General features: G+C 40.0%; 1 non-coding gene and 1 pseudogene across 2 annotated transcripts; both read right to left on the bottom strand.

Moving 5' to 3' along the window:
* Window positions 1–307: 307 nt before the first annotated feature.
* Window positions 308–379, bottom strand: trnap-cgg (transfer RNA proline (anticodon CGG)). Its single transcript has one exon. It is a non-coding gene; the product is annotated as a tRNA-Pro (tRNA).
* A 5,176-nt stretch (window positions 380–5,555) lies between these two features.
* LOC148833919 (Ig heavy chain V region pseudogene) lies at window positions 5,556–6,140 on the bottom strand (annotated as a pseudogene). The gene is made up of 2 exons (XR_016091046.1): window positions 6,057–6,140; window positions 5,556–5,968 (listed from the first exon to the last, which is right to left on the bottom strand). The product of XR_016091046.1 is annotated as an Ig heavy chain V region pseudogene (transcript).
* Between the last annotated feature and the right edge of the window lie 1,452 nt (window positions 6,141–7,592).

The raw sequence follows: 7,592 nt of genomic DNA, 5'->3' as shown, positions 1-7,592 counted from the left end.
TCCGTATACAAATCCGGAGCTCCAAGGTTCAGTGGAAGCGGTGGAGAAAGCTGAAGTTTCTTTTCAACCAGCAAGAGAACTAAAATCTGCAGTGTTCGGCTCGCTTTGAGTTAGTCAAACTCTCATCTCGCGTCGCCATAAATGTTGTGTATCTTAATAAAGAGTCGTTCTTCTATTATTTTAACTATTTTATTAACTACACAGATCACACCCTAACACTGTATATTCCCACCTTCTACTCTCCCGTTCTGTTTTCTCACAATGTCTACTCACTATACTACATTCCGCACTACAGACAATGAAGAGCAGGCTCGTCTGGGATTTGAACCCAGGACCTCTCGCACCCGAAGTGAGAATCATACCCTTAGACCAACGAGCCTTGCACTTTTTGCGTTGCCCATACTCTTTGTGAAAAAAAGAGTTTGAACGATTTCAACGGTTTTTAAAGGCTTAAAATGCTTCCATATATTCATATTAGTGACCCATTTCGCACTCTTCAACGTGATGATATGTGGCAAAGTGGTTTAAAGAAAAGTCTTTAATTTAGAGGCAAAGATTGCCCTCATGTGGACAGTAGCAGTAAAAAACGAACTGGTAAAAAGTAATGTTAGTTTATTATAAATTGGAACGACAAGTTGTTTCAGTACATACTGTAAACAATGAATGATCTTATAGCAGTCACATTATGCTCTTATATATCAAACATCTAAGTAAATACTCAAATAAATACACTGTTTGCTTGATCTGGGTTAATTTATTGTTTGTATGGGCTTAATCTATTTTCACATAAGCACAACAATATTAATTTTATAGAAGAATGTTAGAATAATTAAAAATACTAGTCAGTGATTAGAGTGAATTGTCAATGCTCAGAGCATTCATACTGTATATTGTAGCTCCAGCCTGTATCTATGACTTTTGCACAAAAACTGGTGTTATGAGAGGGACCATGTGGGACATTGGCTTTTGGCATTGAAATCAACAGTGTGAAACAATGTCTTACCTGATCAATAAAGCACTGTGTTGCAGTCTGATCATCACTGTCTGATGGAAAAAGTTCTGTTTGCTTTTTATTCTCTGAGTCTCTATTGACCTCAGAGGAATACAACAAGAAAGATAGTGGGAAGAAATTGACAGTGCCTTTAAAGGTTAACAAATACAGTATGTGTGTTTACACTGCTGGGCAATATTGTTATGAGTGGTTTGCACAGTTGTGGGTTTTTGTCAGGGCTCATGCTTCTCTTCTCTCACTGTGACTCTCTAGTACAGTAATACACAGCAGTGTCTTCAGTCTTCAGGTTGTTCATCTGTAGGAATAGTTTACTGTTGGAATCCTGTCTGGAGATGGTGAATCTTCCCTGGACAGATTGGGCATAGTGTATTGGGGTACTAGATGTACCAATGTAAGCCACCCATTCAAGCCCCTTCCCTGGAGCCTGTCTCACCCAGCTCATAGCATAGCTGCTGAAAGTGAATCCTGAGGCTGTACAGGACAGAGTGTGAGATTCTTCAGGCTTTTTAATTGCTGGTTCAGACTCAGTCAAGACCTGGGATTGAACACCTGTGAAAAGAAGAAAACCCAACATATTTTTAAAATTTTAAAATGATAATTTTTAGAATTGAATAATTCACAAAGATAAGGGAGTATCTCACCAATGAAGTACATGGTTGCTATGAGGAGTCCAGTTAGAATAGACATTGTTAAAATCCTGAGGTTAAAGCCTGTAAAGTTACTGTGATCAGAGCTCTGCTTTCTCTCTCTGCTGTCTTTCAGTGCAGTGGGGTTAAATGAAGTAGGAAGACATGGGTTTGCATGGACTCCTCCTCATGGGCAGGACCTCTTCCACAGCACTTATAAAGACAATTGATGTAGCTGGGTAATTGCATTCCATTTGTCTTCAATTCATGCAGTCAGGACTGTCTCATGTTAAATGAATCCTTAATCCAATATATACATCCAACAAGTCACACAGTTTCCTTATCATCTCTAGTCTGTTTACTCAAGCACTATTTTCTCATTTTAAGGCACAGTTGACCTAGCCGGATCTCTTCCACATCATCTCTAAAGATTCTAGATGTAGCCAGTGATTCTAATCAATTTGTTCTCATCACATACAGTCAGGAGTGGCTCATGTTAATTGTACCCTTAATTCTTCAGTGTGCACCTGTGGTATTGTGGTAATTACTGGCTTGATTAGATCAACTTTCTATCTTTTCCTAGCTATTCAGATGCTGGTACTTTAGTAAACACCTGAAAACACCTTTAGACACATCAGCACTCTAGTATTTGTGTATTAAAAGGGTTACTGCTGGAAAACAATGTTAGTGGGACCAGTAGGAGGCACTCACCCTGCGGTCTTTGTGGGTCCTAATGCCCCAGTATAGTGACGGGGACACTATACTGTAAAAAGGCGCCGTCCAGATGAGATTTAAATCAAAGTCCTGACTGTGGTCATTAAAAATCCAAGGGCATTTCTTGAAAAGAGTAGGAGTGTTACCATGGCATCCCGGCCAAATTTCCCATTGGCCTTAACCACTCACGGGCTCCTAATAATTCCCATCTCTGAACTGGCTTCATCACTCTGTTCTCCTCCCCACTGAGAGCTGGTGTGTGATGAGAGTACTGGAGCATCATTCAGGTGGGGCTGCACACTCGTGGTGGTGGAGGAGATCCACATTACCTGTAAAGAGCTCTGAGCAGATTGTCCAGAAAAATGCTATATAAATGTAAGGAATTGTTATCATTATTAATTAATTAAAATAATGTATCCTGAGATTAAAGTAAAAGGCCAAAAAGTTGCTGTTTTGTATGAAGAAGAAACATAGATCTTGTCATTAAAATGTGGTTGTCTGAATGAAAGACATGAAGTGATACAGTAGTTACCTCCTGGACCTGGAGTGTATGTCTCACTCATATTTAAGTCTTTCTACTCATTCAAGTGGATTAGATTGCCCTCCTGTGGGCAGTGCCCACAACTGACTGTAGGTATATCAAAACAATCATAAAAGTTTATGCAAAATGTGATACCTATATAACTTTTACTTTTCATTTTCAATGAAATATAAAGATTTTCACAACTTTTAACAGATTTAACATCACTTTATTAGCCCTATACAATTTCTTGCATTAGCAACTTGTCTTTTCTCATAGCCCAGCTTGCTCTCCATGAGATACACAGGCAGGGAAAGAGCATGGGGTCATAGCACAGGGTCAGCCCTTGTACAGCACCCCTGGAGCAGTGGAAGTTAAGGGCCTTGCTCAGGGGCCCAATGGAGCAGAGTTTCTCTGCCAGCTGCAGGATTTGAACCAGCAACCTTCCAACCACAGGTACAGATCCTTTACCACAGAGCCACTGCTCCTTTATTAGCTGCATATTCTAGGTATGAATGAACTCCAGTAAATGCTTTGTGGTGTACTGTACAGCCACTGTAAATATCAGATATATTACATAGATTTTTTTATGTGATTACTCTGTATCTCACTTTCTGTGTTTGTGACTCAGATCTATGATACATAATCTCAACGTTCAGCAACTGCAACTAAAATTTGGAATTGGTCTTGTTGTGCATCAAAGTAATCTACTTATCCCCAGCTAATTAATTTGTTGGAATTAAGTTGGAGATTGGAGAATATCCTTCTTTCACTGTTGTACTATCTGTTGGTCATGACTGAGTGGTTTCATACTTGAGAGTTTCTGTCAGGGTTCAGGCCTCACTTCTCTCACTGTGACTCTCGAGCACAGTAATACACAGCAGTGTCTTCAGTCTTCAGGCTGTTCTTCTGTAAGTACAGTGTGCTGCTGGAACTGTCTTCAGAGATAGTGAATCGGCCTTCAACAGACTGGGAATATCTGGTTGGAGTGCCATATGTACCAATGTAAGCCACCTACTCCAGCCCCTTGCCAGGAGCCTGTCTCACCCAGCTCATCTCATAGCTACTGACTTGAGAATCCTGACACTTTTCAGGAGAGTCTGTGAGATTCTCCAGGCTTTTTGATTGCAGGTTCAGACTCAAATTTAGTTCTAGTAGTAAATCTTATGAAAAAAAAACAGAACTGCAGTAAAGTATTATTGATTTAATTGTTTTGCACAACTTTCATTTAGTGCAGAGTTCACTACCAACCTGTTACAGCTCCCAAAATGAAAACAGCTGAAAGTATGAAAGAAGACCGATCGAGACTGATTCACCAGACAAACCTGTCTGCGCAGGTCTCCTCACTGACAGGGGATAAATGGACCCTGAGCTCTGCGAGTTTGCATACGCTGAAGGGGTGGGGCTGGTCTCTACTCACATATTTGGAAGACCAAGTGTAAAACACAGAGGAGCAACGTTGACACCTAAAGATCAACAAACTAGCATATCAGTTCAATCATTTAGAAAGTATCTGAATCTATTGGATCTGGACTTGATCCAAACATAATGAAGGCACGGTAAGGCAGGATCTAAGCCATGCAATAACTGTGATGGAATTTCATAAGGTGATCCATAGCCTGGGTAGTGTAGGTAACTGTTGTTTCCACAAAGGAAGGAAGAACAAGAAACCCGAGGAGGAGGTATACATTTGTACATACTGTACAGAATGATAATTTTCTTAATCTGTGCCATTGCAGCAGCAGTGGAGAGTTTTGTCGTGACTGCTTATTGACTGTTATGACAACAAAGACAAAAAGTAAATATTTACAATACTGTTGCTTTTTTTGAGAGGCATTTATTTATTTTATGTTTCTAAATTTTAAGTTTTTTAAGGGTCTACTTAAAATGAAATAGAAAGTATATTCTTTAAGTTTTTTAAGGTCTATTTAAAATGGAATAGAAGGTATATCCCTTATCAAGCACAGCATGCAGTTTTTAATTGGTGTGTGAGCCAAATACATGGACGAGAAAAACTACATTTTCTGACATCCCACATAAGTTAAAGAATTCCCTGAAGTAATAGTCACAGATATCTATACATCATTTACTACCACTGTTCTTCAAAAATGTCTTCATTTAGACACTATTATTTACACCGCTGTTTTGCAAGTGATCATTAAAATAATATTAAAATGTTGTGAGCGGTGCATACCTTAACAATATACATTCACAGCAATTTGCAATATTAACAATTTCAGTTGTTTTGATAAGTTAAAATCACTCCCCAAAATTCCTTGTTTTATGATCATTTTTATGGAACCAGGAATCTTAAATATATATCTTAAAACAATGTTAAAACAATTCCGATCCAGGCTCAATTCATGGCATGTAATGCCCATTTCAGAAAATGAACATGTTGCATTTTAAAAACAGAAGCTAGGCTGTGTATTGTATCTGTTATATAACATAATATGTTATATTATTGAAAAAATATGATGATTGCACAAAGAAAAATAAAGCTACCACTTCAGTAACATCTAATGCAACAAAAGTGCCAACTAGTGATCTGTTCTGAGCAGTGAAAGCTTAGGGTGGTGTGCAGACTGCTTTCCGCTGAAGTGAGTTCAAATTGCTCTCACCTCCTGCCATCTCCTGGTTATAGATGGCTGCAACTGTGCTTTCACTTCCATGCATTTAGGTATCAATGCCATTCAGATATTTCCTGTTTCTGATTGTAGAGAGGCTCACTGGTGTAGGCAGGTTTTTGTACGGCCTCTTGGGTCAGTCGTGTCACTGTGTCTTTCGCACAGTAATACACAGCTGTGTCTTCAGCTCTCAGGTCGTTCATTTGTAAGAAGAAGCTGCTGGAGGAGGTTTCCATGGAGGCAGTGAAACGTCCTTGGACTGAAGAGGCATAGTACTTTGTGTTGCTCTCATCATAGTAGAGTGCCAACCACTCCAGCCCCTTCCCAGGAGCCTGTCGGATCCAGCCTTTCCAGGAGCTGCCTATTGAAAACCCAGACACCTGGCAGGACAGTTTCAGAGACTCTCCTGGCTTCTTCAAATCTGCAGAGGCAGGCTGGGTCAGTGTGATGCTCGACTGGGTTCTTGCAACTGTAGAAAGAAACAAACATCAGCTCATCGTTCAACATTGTGAACATAGCTCATTAACCAAGTGAGAAAAAGACAGGAGGGATTTTACCTGAAAGTCCCAGCAGAAGGAAACACAGGACAATCAGGTGTTTCATGGTGTAAAACTGGTCAGTTTCTCCTGAGTAACAGCAGCTTCACTGTTAGATAGTGAGGATTCTGTCAGTTATATACAGGAAACAGATGGTAATTTGAATGCAATGTAAATTATCATGGAAGCTTTAAATTCCTTCAGCGGATGCTCATGATACAATTCATTTCCTATCCTATTTTTTCTGGAGAGAATGTTCTAATCTCTAGCGTACAGATTGTAAATTATTAACTCAGATTACACCTACGGCCTCTGTACTTCACGTGAAGAAAGGGACTTTTCTTTTATCACACCCCACAAGCTCATTGAGTGACTGGGGTTGGATTGATTGGAGGAGCAGCTCATCTTCCCTTTGTGAGAGTGAAGATCCCAGCAGGTAGACAGTGAATCCCATCTGATCGGGTGGTGGAGGATGCAGATGATAATGATTTCAGCTGCTCTTGACAAAATTGAACCAGAAGTCTTGAGGCCATCAGCACCTACCTGCACTTGACTGGCCCAGCTGTAACCCAGCAGCAGGACATAAACGTAACTCACTGGTTGATTGAATGGTTAATTTGAGGATTAAAACACGTCAAGTTCTAATTTTTCTTTGCTTTGTTGTCTGAGTAGATGGAAATCTCTATATAACCTGACATCAGTTTAGTGTTTTTTTTTGGGGGTCATTTTTAATGGCCATTTCTTGAGGATTCTTTATTATTTCTTTTTTTGAAAGAACGCAGGTCACACTGTAGGAGCTGTATGTAAGAATGCTGGTCCACAATAGTATTTAATATACACTGCTGTGCAAAATCCTTAGACGTTTTCCACTGTCCTGTGCCCAATCTATTTAATTATTTATGCAGTAACACAAGTTTTTGTTTATCAGCGTAATTAATTGCTTACACTTATATAGTGCTTTTCTGGACACTCCACTCAAAACGCTTTACATGTAATAGGGATCCCCTCCACCACCACCAATGTGCAGCCTCACCTGGATGATGCACTGGCAGCCATATTGTGCATAGTATTCTCACCACACACCGGCTATTAATAGGGAAGAGTGATGAAGCCAATTCATAGATGGGAATTACTAGCAGGCCATAATGAGAAAGGGCCAATGGGAAATTTGGCCAGGACACCAGGTGACACCCCTACTCTTCTTGAGAAATGCCCTGGAATTTTTAATGACCACAGAGAATCAAGACCTCAGTTTTATGTCTCATCCAAAGGACGATACCTGTTTTACAAAATACAGTAATGTCCCCATTACTATACTGGGTATTAGAATCCATACAGACCAAAAATCCCACTAACACCTCTTCCAGCAGCAACCTTTGCTTTCCCTGGAGGTCTTCTATCCAGGTATTGACTAGGCTCACACCTGCTGAGCTTTAGAGGGCTGCCAGTTGTGAGTTTCAGGGTGATATGTCTGCAATCTGCCTGCAAAGGTAGCACACACATTTCCAAGAAGGTCTGGTGTCTTCTAGTTTTTTGTTAAACCTGAGTTCTGAATTA

The sequence above is a fragment of the Atractosteus spatula genome, chromosome 5, assembly GCF_055471065.1.
Source record: "Atractosteus spatula isolate fAtrSpa1 chromosome 5, fAtrSpa1.hap1, whole genome shotgun sequence".
Lineage (NCBI taxonomy): Eukaryota > Metazoa > Chordata > Actinopteri > Semionotiformes > Lepisosteidae > Atractosteus > Atractosteus spatula.
This window is presented reverse-complemented; position numbering and strand designations above follow the sequence as displayed.